Source organism: Pinus tabuliformis, chromosome 3_2 (assembly GCF_031772625.1).
Source record: "Pinus tabuliformis cultivar Carrire ecotype Pingquan chromosome 3_2, CPIR1, whole genome shotgun sequence".
Classification (NCBI taxonomy): domain Eukaryota; kingdom Viridiplantae; phylum Streptophyta; class Pinopsida; order Pinales; family Pinaceae; genus Pinus; species Pinus tabuliformis.
The window spans coordinates 1077112630-1077133828 of record NC_142302.1 but is presented as its reverse complement, the minus strand read 5'-3'; the positions used below and the strand labels follow the sequence as shown (position 1 = coordinate 1077133828).

The 21199-nt window shown below is 39.4% G+C and overlaps 2 pseudogenes; both read left to right on the top strand.

Annotated features, from left to right (window-relative positions):
* The first annotated feature begins 4127 nt into the window (after positions 1–4127).
* Positions 4128–5738, top strand: LOC149184407 (exocyst complex component EXO84B-like; annotated as a pseudogene).
* Positions 5739–9705: 3967 nt separating this feature from the next.
* Positions 9706–11136, top strand: LOC149184406 (exocyst complex component EXO84B-like; annotated as a pseudogene).
* Positions 11137–21199: the final 10063 nt, after the last annotated feature.

Here is a 21199-nt window from a genome sequence, read left to right as displayed (position 1 = left end):
AGAGCTAATCAACATGGTGATCATGGTAACATGAAACCATTTGTGCTACACGAGTCAACAATCGGCGGATCCGATCAGATACCCCCACCATATGCCTTTGGTACTGGTGTGGGATGTCTCCCACCTGGGCATACTCTAGGATACCATGATTCAACTCCTCAAGGTTCCTTGCAATCTCATCCTTGTTGTTGCTTCCTTCCTGATAAGGAGTGACATCAAACTGGCGAGCGACGCGCCTAGCTATTAGGGACATCCTGGCAGGACACTCTGGTCCAACAACTACATTGATAAAACAAAATTTTATAAACACATATACATCAAAAACAATTAAAAATTAAAAATTAATTTTTTACCTTCATTGTCGAAATCTTCCCCATCTGGAAGCAGCATATCCGGATCTTTGTGGAAGTCGGTACCATTGTACGACCAATCCTCCACTACGATCAACTATTGTTGTAGCCATGAGAAGACGGCAGGCTTGTAGGACATATGCTAGCCCCTGGTGATCCTAGGCATCAAACGACTCCAATAGACCATCCATGGGTCTCGTGGAATCAATGGATCTACCTCAGTCAGCTGGTACTAGAACAGTGAAACCTGCTCCAGGAAGAAGGTCACTAGCATAGATCCAAAGAAAAATTGCTTCAGATTCCCCACCTTAGCTTTTGACAGCTGGCGTTTCATGTTGATCTTCATGGCTTTCGCCCAATTGAAGATCGTCGGTGTTGTACAGTCGATAGCATATAGAAATTTCGACTTGTTGGTTTCGTGTTCTGTTTGGGACCCAACCACTCTGTTGATGATCAACAATAGCACTCTTAGTGTAAGATCTTGCACAGTGGAAATCTCGATCTTGCCACTCTTGGATTTGAGGGCTTCTGGGCAATATTCGACGAGTAGCATGGATATTCTTGCCCCAATCGGCCATCACCCATATAGGTTGACTGGTTCCCCTCTCCGGGACAGTCTTGTGATGAAATATATGTCTGAAGTTTCCAACTCCAGCTCTTGGTCACCAATGATAAAATTTCCCATATTATTTTCCAGAGACTAATCAAGTATTGAAGTAGCTCAGGTTAAGCCCACATCCCTGGTGTGAGAAAGAAATTGAGGAGCCCACAGTTCCTCAAGGCATCCAAGCAGTTCAAATCAGCCATTACTTGGGTGTCCACATCTTCATGCTCACATTCTTTCCAGGCTACCATTTTTTATGATTCTTTCTTGCAGAAACCATGTATTCAAGTCAATAATAATTTTTGGCAACTAAAATTTGGATTCAAACGGTGGATTTAAGAGAAAAAAATGGTTTTTTCTTTGTTCACGGCGCTGGTGCGCCTATTTCAAAAACATTTTCGCTGACGGCGTGGTTGGTCGTTTTAGCAACCCTCGACCGCAGCAATTCTATGCCCAGAAATCGCGCCGACCAAGAGAAATTTTTTTTGCCAAAACCCCCCTCAAAAATCCAAAAAATGGATAAAAGGAGGAATAAACAGTATGGAAATGGAGCTTAAGGACTTGGCTCTTACTTGCAACTGGCGGCTCGGTGAATGACCTCTTGGATCTCCCGGAATATGCTCCTAAAAAATTAGGGCAAAAGTGGGTAAAATGTTTTTCACAACAACGTAAAATGGTAAATGGTAAAAAATATTTACTTTTCCCTCCTTTTATTCAGTTTTTCATGAAATATTACAGTTTTTAAGTATTTTTGACCTATTTTGCCTCAAGAATTTAATAATGCATTTTAACTTTTGCGCAACAACAAGTGATGGATGTTCGACGATGGTACCGAGTCACGTTTCAGTTATTTTCTTGACTCGTAAAACTCAAATGAAAAGATTGCCAAGTATTTTTCCATTTTGACTCGTAAAAGAGAATAAAATGGGGGGTCCGCTTTCAAGCTCTTTTTTGACCCTTTAAACACGAAAATATTGTCAAGATCCTGTCGTTTTGAGCTCATTAACGAATGCGAAACGCCGTGCGACCAATATGCATTTACCCCATTTTCGGGATGGGATGCACTATTTATTAAAAAGGTACTCCTTTACTGAAATGGTCAAGCGGTTCTCTCAAGTATTGTTTTCTACCTTTTTGGGCTTAAGAGACACAAATGTATGAAAAGGGACCATGTGGAGTTTTCATTTCTGTGTCTTTTTCAAACTCTCTAAACATGAAAAATATATCGAGTTGCACCTTTGTCGGACCTGTTAAAACATACAACAACATTGGAATTTTCACCATGACGAACATGAGCTTCTCCTTCCTAGGGCTCGTTAAACTTACTAGGTCGGATTCATCCGAAGGATGAACTTACAATGCAAGCATATGCTATCCCCTTCAAGCTTGTGATTAAAAAATAATTGGGGTACTTGCCATAAAAGGTGGGGGAAAATTTGGAAATTCAATCAGTCATGTTGGTAGCTCACTCTTGAACATGACACTTTCTGCTTCGTGTCGGGTTGGGATATCCTCACTTCATCTTCGACCTTCCTGGGTTGGGCCGTTTTTGCCTTCCTTTTGAACTCCGCCACATCATCATGACCACTGATCCTTTGGATCCAAAAGCCGCCAAACTTCCAGTCGTGTCACTGATATGTTTAAGAGTTGTCCTTCTAAAGTTACACTTACCTCTGATTCTTTGTGTCATCTGTTAGTTCTAGTCTTCGCAGCCTGTCACCAGTGATCAAAATGGGCTTTTACTATGTCTGGTTTTCAGAGATGTTTTTCACATGAGCTTCAGTGCAAAACATTTCATAAGTATGTTCATCAGAAGTGGCTCAGAAAGAGATTTCCAACAGTATATCACACTCCCGAAACTGGCTTCTGGATCAGAAGATATGACTGAATGAATGATTGACTCAAAGATCTCCCAGTGCAGCAGTTCATGTATTTAATGATCCTGAGGAAAAGGAGATGCAGTTCTTGGTAATTGAGAACCTGCTTCCAATTCGTGGCATAGGGCACTGTACATTGCTGACAGTGATATTATTTTGAATGACAAAGATCTTCAGTTTGCTAAGGTGGCTAGACCATCAATGGCTATGCAGACATATCATCAAGCTCTACATAGTCTGTTGAAGTGTCCACCAAATGGTTCAATTGTTCTTGACCATGCTATAGCACTAGCTATCCATATGCAGCAGGATTTCAAGAGACTATTGGGGCCATCAAACCATAGAAGCACAAACCCTCCACTTACTCTGGTTCCTAGGAAGTGGGTTTGCAAGAAAAGTAGAATGATTGGTAAGGAGATTGCAACTTTTATTGTTTCCTGCAAATTTCTACTGCCCAAGGCTTGGAAGGAATCTCTTCATGCAAGCAGAAATGTTTCTCTATCAAGTATACTGATGTATGTTGCAGATTTTATTTAATGATGTATTAATAGTATTATACATGACAGAGACCATTAGTTAATTACTCATTTAAGTCAAGAGAGTTGAAAATATCAAGATGCACCTATGCTATGATGTGAAAATCAGATATTTAGATAATTCATGCCTCTACTAAACCGAATTTCTCAAGGGGAGATTGGAAAATGAAGAAAAACATCAGTGATTGACACAAACATCGTACAACCAACAACTTAGTTGTTGTATCAATATTTCTCTCTCACTAATATCAATGCCAAATTCAAATGATATGAAGGCTACAGGATTTCTAGACATGCAGTCCACTGAAATAGGCAAGAGATGTATCACTTTGGATGATATGTTTTCAGGATGGTTTATTGAAAGATGGTTTAGCTTCCTATGATGGAACCTAATAATCAATGGGCCATTATTTCTTCATCTCAATCTTGGTATGAAGGATAGATAGAACTAAACTCAATTACGTGAAGTTTAATGAATTGGAATATTACTCAGATAATCCTGTTATGGGTGATCACAAGATGAATTTTTGGGGCTACTCAACCATCAACTTCTTTTCTCCAATGATTCGATATGCTGCTGCAGGTGTTAGGAATTGTGGACGAGATGCAATTCATGAATTTAAAATGCTTGTTAGAGAAGCACACAAGCATGGTATTGAGGTGTTGATGGACATTGTATTTAATTACATTACTTCTGGGGCCAACTATCCTCGCTCAAGAAAGTGATTGATCTAGTATATTATTTTGGTGCTATGAAGTTATGTGTTGGGGCCTTGTCTTCTTATTTGGAGGCACTCTATTTTTCTTAAGGCACAAGGCAACTGTCATTCTTGATGAAGGTGAACCTTATGGCAGCCTCACAGTAGGTTTTGAGATGCTTGAGGCTCCAACACAATTATCACAAGTTGAGTTGGAGAGGCGCATTAATGCAGCATTAAAATCCTGGATGGGATCCTTGTTTTTGTCATTAGATGAAGAGGATGGAGCTCTCATTGAATATCATAAAGAAGGAGACTCTTCATCATTAGAATTATTGTTATATCAACTTGTTGTTAGTGAGTGTAAGGCTAGACTTTCTAAACAGTTTGCTGAAATTGCTGAACAACCTGTAGTGCATGGCTCCTAGCTGCGGAAAGCATTGTCTGGCCTGCTCAGACTTGGTGATGGTCCTGAGGCAATCACATTATTCTTACGTTCTTATCATTCGCGACTTGAGAACAATATACAAAGTATTTTGCCTTCCATTCCATTCTACCCTGAAACTTATGCTACAAACCTAAGACAACTAGTTTTTTCAATCATTTCACAAGCGACAAAGAAATTTTGCAACAATTTCTGTAGATGCACCAAAATATTCTACAACTTTTTTAAAAATGGGCTCAGAAAGAAATCAAACATTTTTTGAAGTTGGTGAAGAAATACACATCCTTCTCAAATCCAGAAGTAGGTTTTTGTGCTGCCGCGATGTGTGTGCAGGCTTCTTTCTTGCTTTGTTCATTGTTGGAGAAGGAAGGCTTGATATTATCTCCATATCTCTTAGAGTAGACTCAGCTGTATTGAGAATAAGTTGTACATGCAAACTTAAAACAGGTTGAGGAAGATATCTGTGCTGTTACAGAAAGTGATGATTGGGTCCTCACTTTACCAGTTAATGATATTCTTGTGAACGACACATCACGGGTACAAAATGCTGCTAGTTTCGTTTGTCAAGTTAAGTTGTCTAATAGTGCATTCAAATTTATTTCAGTGATACAGGGCACTGTAGAATACTTGACACCATTCGTAAGTGTGCACTTTGGACAGAGTATTCTGAAATGGCTTGCTTGCCTTTTTTGAAAGCTATATGAACACTTGTATGGGAGCTATACCCTATACCTCGGAAGAGGAAAATAACACAAAGTTCATAAATAGCTCTAATTTGATTTGTGCAGAAACCTAGACTCAACAGTTTTCCCTTTTGGGAAATGCATCAACCCTTGCTGATGAACTGATACTACTTTCTATCTCAAAATTTTTGGGACAACAAACTAAAAACCAAGAATGCACATGAAAGACAACAGCAGTGGAGCAGCTTGCATCACTCCCTGTAGAACTCAAGGAGTGGAGACGCCATCTTCAACATGTAGGAGACATATTGAGAGATCATTTTTGTTGGCAATATGTCCTTGGCCTCATATATTCTAGAGAAGGCACTATGCAATTGATTGGAACTACATACCTAAATGGGAAGAATGAGGATTTATTTTGGGACGCAGATACAATGCCCTCTTTTTCTTTCCAGGCAGTATTCACGAAATTGAATGAGCTTGCACAACTTGCTGCAATTGTGTTGGTTGGAAAACGCAAGGTGGTGAAGCAATTGCTCACATAGCTTCCTTGACAATGACAATGGATCAGACAAGCATGAGCGTAGAAAGAGGATTGATCATTCTGAGGATGAAAGCAATGATAGATGTCATAGTGTGAAATTTTATAATGATAATAATGTCTATTATTATTGCAACTCCACTTCTGAGGAAATATTTGCTGATAGACATGAAGGGAGACATTCTAGGGGTTCATATGATAAATATGAAAGTAGGCATGGAAATAGGTCTCGTGAAAGGAAGAGGAGTAGTTTTGATGACATGTATGAAAGTGGTGTCTCATCTTATGGATATAAGCCCGTTGATAGTTTTGTTTCATATGTCAATGGACACCGTAGTAAAGAGAACAGCCAAGGAAGCAACCATGATAGATGGGGAATCTTTATAGACATAATGCTTCCGCTAAAAAAAGTTCACAAAATCATTGTCATTGAACTTAGATAACGTGGAAGATTTGGAAACAAGTGAGATATTTTAGGATTAAAATCATCGAATAATCAAGTCCCAGATTCGAGGAAATGCAGATAAACTTTTGAAAGAGGAAAATTAGTGGTAAAAACTGAAGTGTCAAAGTTGCCAGGCTCAAATCTAGCAGTAGTTGAGGAAAATCTCAGATATTAGGGCTCAATATTAGCAGTCAAAGGGTGAAATGGTAGTAGAAAGGCAGATTTTGTGGAATTCAACCCTTAAAGGAAGTAGATCTTGACCAAAATTCACTGATTTTGGTTTTCAAAACAACTCTATTTGCCATAGTTCACGAGAGTTTTTTAATATTGTTTAGTTTATAATATTGTTTTATGATAGGATTTTGTAATTAATTTTAATTTTATTTTTTTATTTCCTATTTTGAGGAAATTAAAATGATTTTGTAATATTATATAAATAGGATTAGTTTGAAAGAATAGGGGGTTCGACTTTGCAGTAGAGTGAGGCTCCTTTGGACCGTGTAAAGTTTTTTTCTGAATATTATTTTTAATGGAGCAGTTTCTGCCCTTTAGATTTGGGATCTATCACAATGTTTAATGTCCAGCATGTGTTCCTTGTAAGATCAATTACATACTTTGTTTTTTTTGCTAATTATTGTTACAACATTATCTAAGGGAAGTGTTAGGAATCCATCCATGCACGATGCTCCTTTCACAATGATTTTGTTGTTAAATGTAGTGGTTATCTTTGCAGAATCCATCCTCTGTTAGATGCTTTGTTGAGTAACCCTGTGTTTCTCTTTCTTCTAACGTTGCCACTGTAGATCCATCCCCTGATTGATGCCTGCAGGGAAATGAGCTTTCTCCTCTTTTCTTCTCTCATTTACATCTTTTATTTGGTTAAGCATTGCGTCTACTTTGCCCCAAGTTTTCCGGAAGATACTGGCATTGACTCCATAGCCTAATGGTCCTTTATCTTGCTGTTTTCGACCCAAAAAATTCAAACAAATCCCCACACTTTATAGATAGCCTAAGATTCATTTATTGCAGCCACCCTTCGTTGGCAAAGAGAGAGACCTCTCTGGTCTGGCAAGGCTAGATGCCAGATCGAAAGCTTGGTCTGTGGTTACCTCAGGATTGCCTTTTCTTAGCCTTGAGGTACAATCTTGAGTGCTAACATATTGGTGCCATTTCCAGGGAACGAGGTGACAGATCTTCTCCGGGAAAGATTGTTCAAGTTGCAGCTCTGATTGCTGATGGTGGACAACAGTCAGACACATATGAAGGCTGAAACATCTTCCTGGTGACTCCACTGTTCGAAATCTCGAGTTTCAAAGTATTGATGGTGGCTCCACTGGCTAAATGAAGGACTCAGATGTTGTTTCTATTTATTCAAGGTATTCATGTATCGATTTTTCTAATCTTCCTAGTTTTCCTAATCAATTACCGAAGGATGCATATATTTTGAGCAATGGCCCTAAATTCAATGGGGAAGATTTGACTTTGACTTTTGAACATATAGAAAATTTTAAAACATTTGTGAAAATTATTAGAGTAAAAAAAGAAGATGTCTTCATCAAATTGTTCTTTGATTCGTTTCAAGGCAAATGTAGAAGATGGATTAAAGGTTTTCCTATCAGATATATTAAGTCATTTGTAGATTTCTAGCGTATCTTTCTTAAAACATGGATAAGAAAGAGGAAGAATTCAAAATATAGGTGGCCTCTATTCAAGGCTTTAGATAATGGGAAGATATGTACATAGATGATGAGGTATATGAGAACTTTGCTTCATCTCTTTCTTCTTATCTGAAATCCTATCAATGTAGCCATGAAGTTAAGATGGATTTTTTGCAAGAGTTTGCCATTAAAATTGAAGAAGATCTTACCGAGTTGGAGATCCAAATACAGTCCCAGGATCTGGACTGTCAAGTCCCATTCTTTGGGGACCTTTTTCAACAAAAGGAAGGAAAGGTAAGGCCGCCCTTGGATGTTTGCATTAACAGTTTGCAGCTGGAAGCATATTTTGAGAAGTTAGGGCAACATACATGGTCTGGTTTCTATGATCCTGTTGTTGCATATATGGAATATTTTTTCAGTTTGAATGACAAACCAGATTGTCTTTTACACAGCCAGAAGCATTGTGTGCATGTATGGTTGTCAACATTTCCAATTGTGTCCTGGTTCAAGCACTCCCTAGCATCATCGTTGCCACAGCTGTTTGATTGGTTGATTTAGCACTATAGCATCACTTGATCTAGTAATTTTGTAGCAAATTAGGGTAGGTTTGTACATAAATAAGCTACCCAAGGTAGCATTTCAGTTTTCAGCATTCGTTTCAATTTCCTTATAAACAGGCTGCAGTATGTGTGTTTTGGGTTGGTATAAGTTGTTCAGGTTTGGATTTGTTGGTGACTGTATTGGCCCAATCAGCTAGGCACTTGGTCTATGGTGTTCTTGACACATCCAAGGAGATGCCATCCCCAATAAGGCCAATGTTAGTTCCAGTCTTCGCAGCCTGTCACTAGTGATCAAAATGGGATTTTACTATGTCTGGATCTTAGAGATGTTTTTCACATGATCTTCACTACAAAACATTTCATAAGTGTGTTCATTAGAAGTGGCTCGGAAAGAGCTTTCCAATGGTATATCACACTCCCGAAACTGGCTTCTGGATCAGAAGATATGACCGAATGAATGATTGACTCAAAGATCTCCCAGTGCAGTAGTTCATGTATTTAATGATCTCCTGAGGAAAAGGAGATGTAGTTCTTGGTAATTGAGAACCTGCTTCCAATTCGTGGCATAGGTCACTGTACATTGCTGACAGTGATATTATTTTGAATGACAAAGATCTTCAGTTTTCTAAGGTGGCTAGACCATCAATGGCTATGCAGATGTATCATCAAGCTCTACATAGTCTGTTGAAGTGTCCACCAAATGGTTCAATTGTTCTTGACCATGCTATAGCACTAGCTATCCATATGCAGTAGGATTTCAAGAGACTGTTGGGGCCATCAAACCATAGAAGCACAAACCCTCCACTTACTCTGGTTCTTGGGAAGTGGGTTTGCAAGAAAAGTAGAACTGTTGGTGAGGAGATTGCAACTTTTCTTGTTTCCTGCAAATTTCTACTGCCCAAGGCTTGGAAAGAATCTCTTCATGCAAGCAGAAATGTTTCTTTATCAAGTATACTGATGTATGTTGCAGAGTTTATTTAATGATGTATTAATAGTATTATACGTGACAGAGACCATTAGTTAATTACTCATTTAAGTCAAGAGAGTTGAAAATATCAAGATGCACCTATGTTATGATGTGCAAATCAGATATTGAGATAATTCATGCCTCTACTAAACCTAATTTCTTAAGGGGAGATTGGAAAATGAAGAAAAACATCAGTGATTAACACAGACATCTTACAACCAGCAACTTAGTTGTTGTATCAATCTTTTTCTCTCACAGTAGGTTTTGAGATGCTTGAGGCTCCAACACAATTATCACAAGTTGAGTTGGAGAGGCACACTAATGTAGCATTCAACTCCTGGATGGGATCCTCGCTTTTGTCATCAGATGAAGAGGATGGAGCTCTCATTGAATATCAGAAAGAAGGAGACTCTTCATCATCAGAATTCTTGTTATATCAATCTGTTGTTAGTGAGTGCAAGGCCAGACTTTCTAAACAATTTGCTGAAATTGCTGAACAACCTGTAGTGCATGGCTCTGAGCTACGGAAAGCATTGTCTGGTCTGCTCAGACTTGGTGATGGTCCTGAGGCAATCACATTATTCTTACATTCTTATCATTCACGACTTGAGAGCAATATACAAAGTATTTTTCCTTCCATTCCATTCTACCCTGAAACTTATGCTACAAACCTAGCACAACTGGTTTTTTCAGTCATTTCACAAGCAACAAAGAAATTTTGCAACAATTTCTGTAGATGCACCAGAATATTCTGCAAATTTTTAAAATGGGCTTAGAAAGAAATCAAACATTTTGTGAAGCTGGTGAAGAAATACACATCCTTCTCAAATCCAAAAGTAGGTTTTCATGCTGCCACGATGTGTGTGCAGGCTTCTTTCTCGCTTTGTTCATTGTTGGAGAAGGAAGGCTTGATATTATCTCCATATCTCTTAGAGCGGACTCAGCTGTATTGGGAATGAGCTTTACAGGAAAACTTAAAGCAGGTTGAGGAAGATATCTGTGCTGTTACAGAAAGTGATGATTGGGTCCTCACTTTACCAGTTAATGATATTCTTATGAACCACACATCACAGATACAAAATGTTGCTAGTTTCGTTTGTCAAGTTAAGCTCTCTAATATTGCATTCAAATTTATTTCAGTGGTACAGGGCACTGTAGAATGCTTGACCCCATTCGCAATTGTGCACTTTGGAGGGAGTATTCTGAAATGGATTGCTTGCCTTTTTGAAAGCTATATGAACACTTTTATGGGAGCTATACGCTATACCTTGGAAGAGGAAAATAGCATAAAGTTCATAGATAACTCTAATTTGATTTGCACGGAAACAAAGACTCAACAACTTGCCCTTTTGGGAAATGCGTCAGCCCTTGCTGATGAACTGATACCACTTTCTATCTCAAAATTTTTGGGACAGCAAACTGAAAACCAAGAATGCACATGCAAAATAGCAGCAACAGAGCAGCTTGCATCACTCCCTGTAGAACTCAAGGAGTGGAGACACCATCTTCAATGTGTAGGAGACATATTGAGAGATCATTTTTGTCGGCAATATGTCCTTGGCCTCATATATTCTAGAGAAGGCACTGTGCAATTGACTAGAACTACATACCTAAATGGGAAGAATGAGGATTTATTTTGGGACGCAGATACAATGCCCTCTTTTTCTTTCCAAGCATTATTCATGAAATTGAATGAGCTTGCACAACTAGCTGCAATTGTGTTGGTTGGAAAACACAAGGTGGTGAAGCAATTGCTCACAAAGCTTCCTTAACAATGACAACGGGTCAGACAAGCATGAGCGTAGAAAGAAGAATGATCATTTTGAGGATGAAAGCAATGATAGATGTCATAGTGTGAAATTTTATAATGATAATAATGTCTTTTATTATTGCAACTCCACTTCTGAGGAAATATTTGCTGATAGGCATGAAGGGAGAAATTCCAGGAGTTCATATGATAAATATGAAAGTAGGCACAGAAATAGGTCCCGTGAAAGGAAGCAGAGTAGTTTTGATGACAAGTATGAAAGTGGTGTCTCATCTGATGGATATAAGCCTGCTGACACTTCTATTTCATATGTCAGTGGACACTGTAGTAAAGAGCACAACCAAGCAAGCAACCATTATAGATGGGGAATGTCTGTAGACATAATGCTTCTTCTAAAAAATTTCACAAAATCATTGTCATTGAACTTAGATAATGTGGAAGATTTGGAAACAAGTGAGATATTTTAGGATTAAAATCATCGAATAATCAAGTCCCAGATTCGAGGAAATGGAGATCAACTTTTGAAAGAGGAAAATTAGTGGTAAAAACTGAAGTGTCAGAGTTGGTAAGCACAATTCCAACAGTAGTTGAGGAAAACCTCAGATCTTAGGGCTCAATATCAGCAGCCAAAGGGTGAAATGGTAGTAGAAAGGCAGATTTTATGGAATTCCACCCTTAAAGGAAGCAGATCTTGACCAAAATTCACTGATTTTGGTTTTCAAAACAACTCTATTTGCCATAGTTCACGAGAGTTTTTTAATATTGTTTAGTTTATAATATTGTTTTATGATAGGATTTCATTATTAATTTTATTTTTATTTTTTATTTCCTATGTTGAGGAAATTAAAATGATTTTGTAATATTATATAAATAGGATTAGTTTGAAAGAATGGGGTTTTGATTTTGCAGCAGAGTGAGGCTGCTTTGGACTATGTAAAGCTTTTTTTGAATATTATTTTTAATGGAGGAGTTTTTGCCCTTTAGATTTTGGATCCATCACGGTGTTTAATATCCAGCATGTGTTCCTTGTAAGATCACTTAAATACTTTGTTTTTTCTGCTAATTATTGTTACAACATTATCTAAGGGAAGTGTTAGGAATCCATCCATGCACAATGCTCCTTTCGCAATGATTTTGTTGTTAAATGTAGTGGTTATCTTTGCAGAATCCATCCTCTGTTAGATGCTCTATTGAGTAACCTTGTGTTTCTCTTTCTTCTAATGTTGCCACTGTAGATCCATCCCCTAATTGATGCCTGCAGGGCAGTAGGCTTTCTCCTCTTTTCTTCTCTCATTTACATCTTTTATCTGGTTGAGCATTGCGCCTACTTTGCCCCAAGTTTGACGGTAGAAACCGACATCGACTCCATAGCCCAATGGTCCTTTGTCTTGTTATTTTCGACCCAAAACTTTAAAACAAATCCCCGCACTTTATAGCTAGCCTAAGATTCATTTATTGCATCCACCCTTCGTTGGAAAAGAGAGAGCCCTCTCTGGTCTGGAAGGGCTAGATGCAAGATCGAAAGCTTGGTCTGTGGTAACCTCAGGATTTCCTTTTCCAAGCCTTGAGGTACAATCCTGAGTGCTAACATCATCCAAAATCATTTTGCATCCCTTTGTCTCATGTTGACGATGTGGGATACATTATGGCCCTCCTTCAACACGATCGCTCCCTGTCAACTTCAGCTCATTATCCAGGAAGTTGACTGAGAAACTCCCTTCCAGTACCTCAGAGCTTGCATGCCCTAATGGAAAGTTCTTCACAGTCAACGACAAGTTCACATCATTGGCTTTGATCGGGTGATTTCACGGGTGCTCGAATTCAGTTCCTTTATTCACATTCCGTGAATTGTGCTGATAATACCTTGAGGACCATTTTCATTATTGGTGGTTTCTCTTGCGTTAGTTAACAATTTACATCATTGCTAGTAATCAAGTGATTTTCTAGCATGTTCGACGTCAACACATCTATTCACGTGTTAGAATTTGTACTTTGATCGGGTCGTGTTGGAGCACAAGACCCTAGACTTAGATTACAAAAGTCCAAGTTGCAAGGCGGTGTGACGTGATTGTACTGATATGCATGTCTCTCTCAGATGGATGGATGCGACCATACCATGAGTTTTCATATGTGATCCTTCTCATTATTGGATGGCTGCGAACATACCTTGGTTTCGATATGATCCTCTTTATCAGATGGCTGTGCCCATACCTAGATCCATTTACATGATCATTCTCTAGATGGTTGTGTCCATACCAAGATTCATGTATCATTTGGCAGAGTTTTCAATAATGTATATGTATCTATACTTTCTTGCAGGTTTTCTGATGATAGACTCCGGTTCCCCACACTGGTTCATAAAGCATTTCACCCCTCACTCTAGTTCATCCTTCACGCTTCAGGGGACATCTCTTAAACAACAGTTTGTCACTGTCCCTGTACTCCTTGTTCCACGATCTTAGAGGACCTGTACAGTGAACCCTACATGCTTTCACTTTATGAAGAAACTCCCATTGTGTCCCTCTTCATGAGTAGAACAATTCCCTTTTGCATCATTTCCCAAAAATCTTCTGTTTTTCCCAGTTTACAAGACCGACACTAATGACCCGTGTCCTCCTCGCGCCGATATGCAGGGATTACAACCGTTCCTAGCGTTGACTGGAGCGATTGAGCCTTGTTCTAGTCTCGCCGATCCTCTTTTGGAAATTTTTTTAAAGAAGGATCCAAAGCTTCCAACTCTAGAAGCTTTGTAACGGAAGTTTGGTAAATGGTTAGCTTGGATGGAGCGGAGGAGGTCAGATTGGGCTCCTTTCCCCTATTAGGATGGAACTACCTCAAGAGATAAGATCTTCTCCCATGAGAAGAGGAACTATCTCCCTTCCATCCATGCTATATAAACCTTGTTGGAAATAGCAACAAGAAATGATAAAAATAGAATCCAGAATATTCCAATTTTAATTTGTCCTTGAATTAAAACTGTGAATTAAAATTCGATTTTAGTCTCACCAGCTACCTGGAAATAATTAATTAATTCATTATGGATTAATTAGTTGGAGAAATTCAAGTTAGAAGTCTTTCTAAAGTCATGCAACAATTATCCCTTAAATTAAGGATATTATCCCTTAAGTAAGGAGATAAGATTGAGTTATATTTGAGTTGTAATTAGTTAGCTTAGTTTACTGAGTTAATTCTAGTTAAATTAGTTCCAAACTATTTGAGGAACTAATTGTCAGTTATCAATCAGTTGATGCATGCATGCACTCAACCAGTGTACTCCAGATAACTGAGATTACCTCATCAGGAACTCATGCATGTCTATTCAGAGAAAGATCGAGTTGAAATTAAAGACGAGGACAATGTAATATCAGTTGCATGTGTTTTCCTATAAAGGAAAATCATGCATTCAGTCAAGGCAAGGTTCCTTGAGGATTGCACAGTTCTACAATGTGTTCCACTTGGTGAGGTGAGAATCATCCACTAGGAACAGGGCAAGGAAATAGGAGTTTGGAGGGTAGAGGAGAAGGCTTGTGAGAAGCTTCGATTGCCTATGAGCATCCAAGAGGATTGTACTGAGATCTAGCTAGCTGTGAGGGCTAAGGCTTTGTATAATTCTGATGTATTTCCACCTTGTATGATAATACAGATAGTGGGATTTTTAGCTGAGGCTTTCCCCTAAGTATTTTCTGTGTTCATGTGCATTGATTCTTCTTCTTCTGGTTATATGTGTTCAGCTCGATCTTGCTCAATCTTTAAGATTCTGCAAATTGATACTATAAGTAGGTTATAGTATTTTGCTTTGGTATATTGCATTATCGGGTTACTACAGTCTGATTTTCTACATAGTCTTAGAGTGAGATTTTTAGAAAATTTGCAGAATTTGTACATGGTATCAGAGCTAGCTGATCTATAGAGAAATTTCTACATGGTATCGGAGCCAAGTTTATCGGAGCTGTGAACAATATACAGAGAAGAGAATTCGAAGTTTGAAGTTCGAGGTTGCAGGTGCAAATCGAATTCATATCATACTTCAAGATTGGCCAATGGTGTTCTATGGCTTGAGACTCGAGTATGCCTTGGAAGACAACTCGAATTACATAGCATGGAAAGATCGCATGGAGGCTGTATTAGAAGACAATGGCTTGAAGGATTTCATTGATCAAGAAATCCCAAAGCCAGGTTCAACTAATGCACAAAATTTGGCTGAGTGGAAGAAATGTGTGGCGAGGGCGAGACATATCATCCTTGAGGGAGTTCGAGACCATATTGTCTCAAGTCTCCATGGGAAGGATACTCCATATTGAATGTGGAAGACATTGAAGGGCCTCTACCAGAACAGTAGCGACCAGAGGAAATTGGCGCTCAAGGATAAGCTTCGAAGAATCAAGATGGAGAACGGTGATACTATTTCCACATATCTAAACAAGCTCACCACTTGCATAGATGAGCTTGGTAGTGTGGGAATAACTACTGCCGATGATGATATGGTGAGCCTCGCTCTCCTTGGCCTTCCAAAGAGCTGGAATAACTACCGGGCCTCTGTGAATGGAAGTGAGAAACTGCCAGATTGGGAACGATTGTGGTCGGATCTCATGCAGGAGGAGATTAGGAGTAGCAATTGAGATGGTTCTTCATCCAAGGATGATGATGAAGAAAATCTGGCCTTAACGAGTAAGTCAAGGAAAGGGAAGGGGAAGGATTCCCATTCCAAATCGAATTCTTCTCATGGAGGGAAGAATGTTGACAAGTCTAAAGTGATATGCTTTAATTGTCACGAGATGGGACATTATGAAACTAATTGCCCATTAAAGAAGTCCATGAAGGGATCCTCGGATGGATGGGAAGGTGAGGCATTAGCCTCTCAGTTTGAAATGGACTTTACCCTCATCACATGCATGGTGCCATCAATGATGGGTTGTGTCTGGTATATTGACAGCGGAGCCTCATTCCACATGACCGACGATAAAAGTTTATTCAGTACCATGGAGGAGAAAGACCTCAAGATGCACATAGAGATGGGTGATGACGAAAATTATAGTGTTTCAGGAGTGGGCACGGTTGCTTTCTAGAGGGAGCATGGAGCTCCTATCACCTTGACAGATGTGAAGTATGTGCCTAGACTAAAGAAGAACTTGGTATCGGTCGCGATGTTGGAGGACAAAGGCTACAATGTTTTCTTCTGTAAGGGAAAGGTTTTCCTTAGACACATCACCATGAGACAGGTGAAACAGATCGGTTCACAAGTTAAGAACTTGTATGCTCTTGAGGTTCAAGATGCATGCAAAGCCTTGAGGAGCAAGGTAAATGTTAGAGACTTGGTGGTTGAGAGGGAGAGTAAATTACCTCTCAACATGCAGCCCCAAAAGAAGTCTTCGACAATTGTGGAGGAGCCACAATTGGAGAAGTGGGTAGAGGGATCACATGCAGCCATACCTCCAGGTGTGAGGTGGGGTGATGTGAATTGATAGTCTCAAGAAGGCTGAAATTGGGTAGGGTCCATTGAGAGGGTTTATCTCATGGATCATACCTTGCTACGAGAGCCCAAAGTACATAGTAGGGGGAGGAATCAGTGAGATTGATGCAGTCAAAGATCAAAGTGACAGACGGTAGAGCAATCAGACACTGAAGAGCGTAGAGAAGGATTGACAACAGTGCAGAAAGGCTGAGTCAGCAGAAGCACAAAGTTTTCAATTGACAGAGGCAATAACAGTCAGAGACTTTGATGACAGATGCATCATATTGATTTAGGTTCGATGTTTTTTTTTTTGTTTCTGGAGTTGTTGGAGCAACAACACTAGAGAGAAGTGTTGCATGCATAACATTCCAAAGTTTCGCGATTGGGATTGAGTTGAATTCCTTTCTTGTTGAGAGGGAGTGTTGGAAATAGCAACAAGAAATGATAAAAATAGAATCCAGAATATTCCAATTTTAATTTGTCTTTGAATTAAAATTCGAATTTAGTCTCACCAGCTACTTGGAAATAATTAATTAATTCATTATGGATTAATTAGTTGGAGAAATTTAAGTTAGTAGTCTTTATGAAGTCATGCAAAAGTTATCCCTTAAATTAAGGAGATAAGATTGAGTTATATTTGAGTTGTAATTAGTTAGCTCAGTTTACTGTAAGTCCAGTTAAATTAGTTCCAAACTCTTTGAGGAACTAATTGTGAGTTATCGGTTAGTTGATACATGCATGCACTCAACCAGTGTACTCTAGATAACTGAAGATTCTTCATCAGGAAATCATGCATGTCTATTCATAGAAAGACCCAATTGAGATTAAAGACAAGGACAATGTACTATTAGTTGCATGTGTTTTCCTATAAAGGAAAATCATGCATCTAGTCAAGACTAGGTTCCTTGAGGATTGTGTATTTTTACAGTGTGTAAGAGCAGTGTTCCACTTAGTGAGGTGAGAATCATCCACTAGGAACAACGCAAGGAAATAGGAGCTTGGAGGGTAGATGAGAAGGCTTGTGAGAAGCTTTGATTACCTATGAGCATCCAGGAGGATTGTACTGAGATCTGGCTAGCTGTGAGAGCTAAGGCTTTGTAAATTCTGATGTATTTCCACCTTGTATGATAATACAGATAGTGGGGTATTTAGCTGAGGCTTTCCCCTGAGTATTTTATGTGTTCATGTGCATTGATTCTTCTTCTTCTGGTTATATGTGTTCAACTCGATCTTGCTCAATCTTTAAGCTTCCACAAATTGATAGTAGAAGTAGGTTATAGTATTTTTCTTTGGTATATTGCATTATCGGGTTAATCTATATTCAGATTTTCTACATAGTCTTAGAGTGAGATTTGTAGAGAATTTGTAGAATTTCTACATGGTATCAGAGCTAGCTGATCTATAGAGAAATTTCTACAAACTTCCCTTTTTCCCAAGCACAAGTTAGTGTTAGCTTTTAGTTCTAATTAGGCTCTAGTTGAAGTTTTGATTATGGAGTAATCAACAAGTTATTTGTACTTGTAGCTCTCTGGTTGTGTGTGAGGGAGAAGTGTGAATTTGGTTTAGTGTGAAGACTAAAGGGAAGAGCCTTAAAACTACCAATGTTGAGGCCATCATGGAATGCTAATGGAAGTTGTGGGAACCCAGATTTGTTGGAGGAGAGAAACAACGTCAAGACAATGGTTGTAATCTCTTCTTTATTTAATATATATGCAACTATCAATTGATTTCCTACATAATATGTCATCTCACATGTTTATGGCTTAATGTTTCTTGACTTGTTAATTAGGTTGAATACAATTTGTCTATTATCACAGTTGTTATTTGTTTTTGTTTACTCGTTTCAGGTGCTCTAAGAAGGAAACGGGAGATAGCTGGAGCAAGGAAACAAGGTCATCAGCAAATGGGATAAGCGTACTGAGAGTTAGGCCCTCTTAATTGGTTCTAACATAAGGAAATCTTCCATAGAATGTCTTGTTTGTGTCTAGACCCACTCTCAGGCTAGAGGAATTGCTTGTGTACGCACTTAGAATTTTACTTCACCACAGGGGTGACCCTTGACATTCCCCTTTATGACTCTTGAGCTACCCTCATGACTCTTCAACTTACACATGACTGTTTACATTCAACTAATGATACTTGGTATTTCACTTTGCAACATTTTTACAATACAATATGCACATGTACCCATGTGAGACAAAATTGAGCCGAGTAAGCCATACAATACATCACTTAGACTCAGACAACTGTGGGAAGACTAACTCGTCAACATCTTCTTGGTGATTGTTGGTGGCAAAATAATGCCAAGCTTGGTAGTCTTCTATGATGTCTGTGTACTCTGTGGTGACATCCTTTAGAAAGTGAACTTTCACTTTAATACCATCCAGATACACTGATTTTTCACCTCTGTCCAACTCGTCATGTAGCATTTGCATTATTGTCTTGAGTTTATCCGTACCAACAACATACTTGTGCATAGTGTTTGCACTCGTTTACAAATCTCCACTGATGGCTATGCGCATCAACTGCTTGAAGTACATGTCCAACTCCAGTTGGACTTAGTTCTTTGCTTTTGACTCGGTGAGTGTGCCAATGGATGGGATCACATGCTTGTGCACAATGACATCCATGCTTCTGAAAACTCATGCATTTGAAGCCTATAAGTTGGTGATGAGCTATGGGAGTTCCTCATAGTTCCAGATCTGACTTCGGATGCATGCCTTCAACTCCACTATCTTTGGACTCATCATCTTTGGAAAGTACAACAAGGCTCCCTTGTACCTCATTGTCCATATTTGCATGTGATCGACAACAATCTGTATGTCTGTCAAGATGTGTGCTCTCCTAGCACAACGATGCTACCAACCATTAAGATGGATAAATTACTTATGCACGGTGATGAACCTGAAATATGACTTTCGCATGATAGTGTCGAGATATTATACTTCATCAAGTATTGCTTTCCTCCACTATGCTATGGCAGATGTTGTAGATTTCGCTTCTCTCTTCTTGGCCGCTTGCAATTCCTTAGCCATGCGTTCGTTCTCAACTATCAAGAATCTCACACTTGAGCTTGTGGCTTTGGCATATTCCTTTGTAGCACTGGCCAATGCAACTGGATGTCTGCGCACATTGGACACGATCACTTGTTCTTGAAAATGCATAGGATATGCATGGACATTCGGAGTGGGCACTCTGCGTGACTACACAACTCTGTGTTGTGACTCGTCAAAGGATATGTTCTGAAAATTTGCTTCTGGATTGTCCTTGAGGATTTCAATGTCTCCTTGATCACTTGGGACATGCTCTGCTCCTGGATTTGGTGAAGCCTGTGGAGTGACCTTTGGGTCCTTGGGCATGAGGTCTCTATCCTGATCCTACTTTGGCTAAACCAAATTCATGTCCATCTGCTCCAACGTATGTTCAATCTCTTTATCAAAGTCTTGCTCCTACGACTCCTCACCTTGTTTGCGATCTACCATATGTTCTGATTCAATAACATGTATTTGCACAATTTCATCAATGTGTACACATTGCGATTCCTATTGTTCTTGTTCCTGTTGCACTTCCTTCTGCCTTCTATGTAGCTCTTGTTCTTCCCTTGTTGTTTCACCTCCTCCAACTTCTTCTCTGCCTCCTCCAACTTCTGCTTCTCCCTCTGTCTTTACACAATCCTTTTGTTGCACTGTCACTTCTTTGCTTCAATCTCCAAAGTTTCTCTTACTACAAGTGGATCTTCCTTGAACTTGTAGCTTTGTTCCGCCTCTGCGCCGTCGTCAATCTTCCTCTTGCCTTTGTCACGCGCAGGGTTGCTGCTCTCTGTTGCTACTGTTGTTGCTTCTTTCTCAAGTGTTGTTGCCTTTTGCGCTGCTAACCATTCTACAACCACTTTGACTGATTCATTGAGCCTTGAGGAGTTATAGCAGTATCTCCATGGGTATTCCTCAGGCCAATGACATGCCCGCTAGATCCAAGGATGATACACTCTCGCATAGTGGTCATTCAATAAGAAATGTAGGTCATATGGATTGAAACTTCTGGTGCCGAAGGTGAATCTCTTGAATTCCTCTGTCTTGGCCTCAGCATGCTTGAGACTCTGGATCTCATACAACTCGATCTGAAAAGGAAGAGCAGACCAAGGTTCCTTCTTCTTCCTGTGCAGTCTCGCTGACAACCCTGTTGAGATGTGGTATGCAACCTCTTTCATGACCAACTTGTCCATGGCAAACTTCAGTAACACATGTAGAGCCTTCTCCACGTTGTACATCTAGATGAAGGTGCCAAGGGGTGAGGCATACAAATCTGCTATGTTAACCAATGCATCCATCCTTGCATGTGACATCAAAGGTGGATCCTGCTCAAAGATCATCTTGTACACTGGGGTGACAAAGTGGTCTAATAGCTATAGTATAACTCCACAGAAACTGCACTCGAAGAAAAACCTGCAATAGATGTGCACAGAGGTTTCTGAAGGTGTCCATGCCCACCCCAAGCTAGGGAACTATTGACGGGCACAGACTGCATCAAGATTGTAGGTGGACATGAAAATTTTTACCTACTAACCCTTGGGCAGATGCCAGACATTTGCTACTTTCCCCTTTAGCTGGAGAGCCAA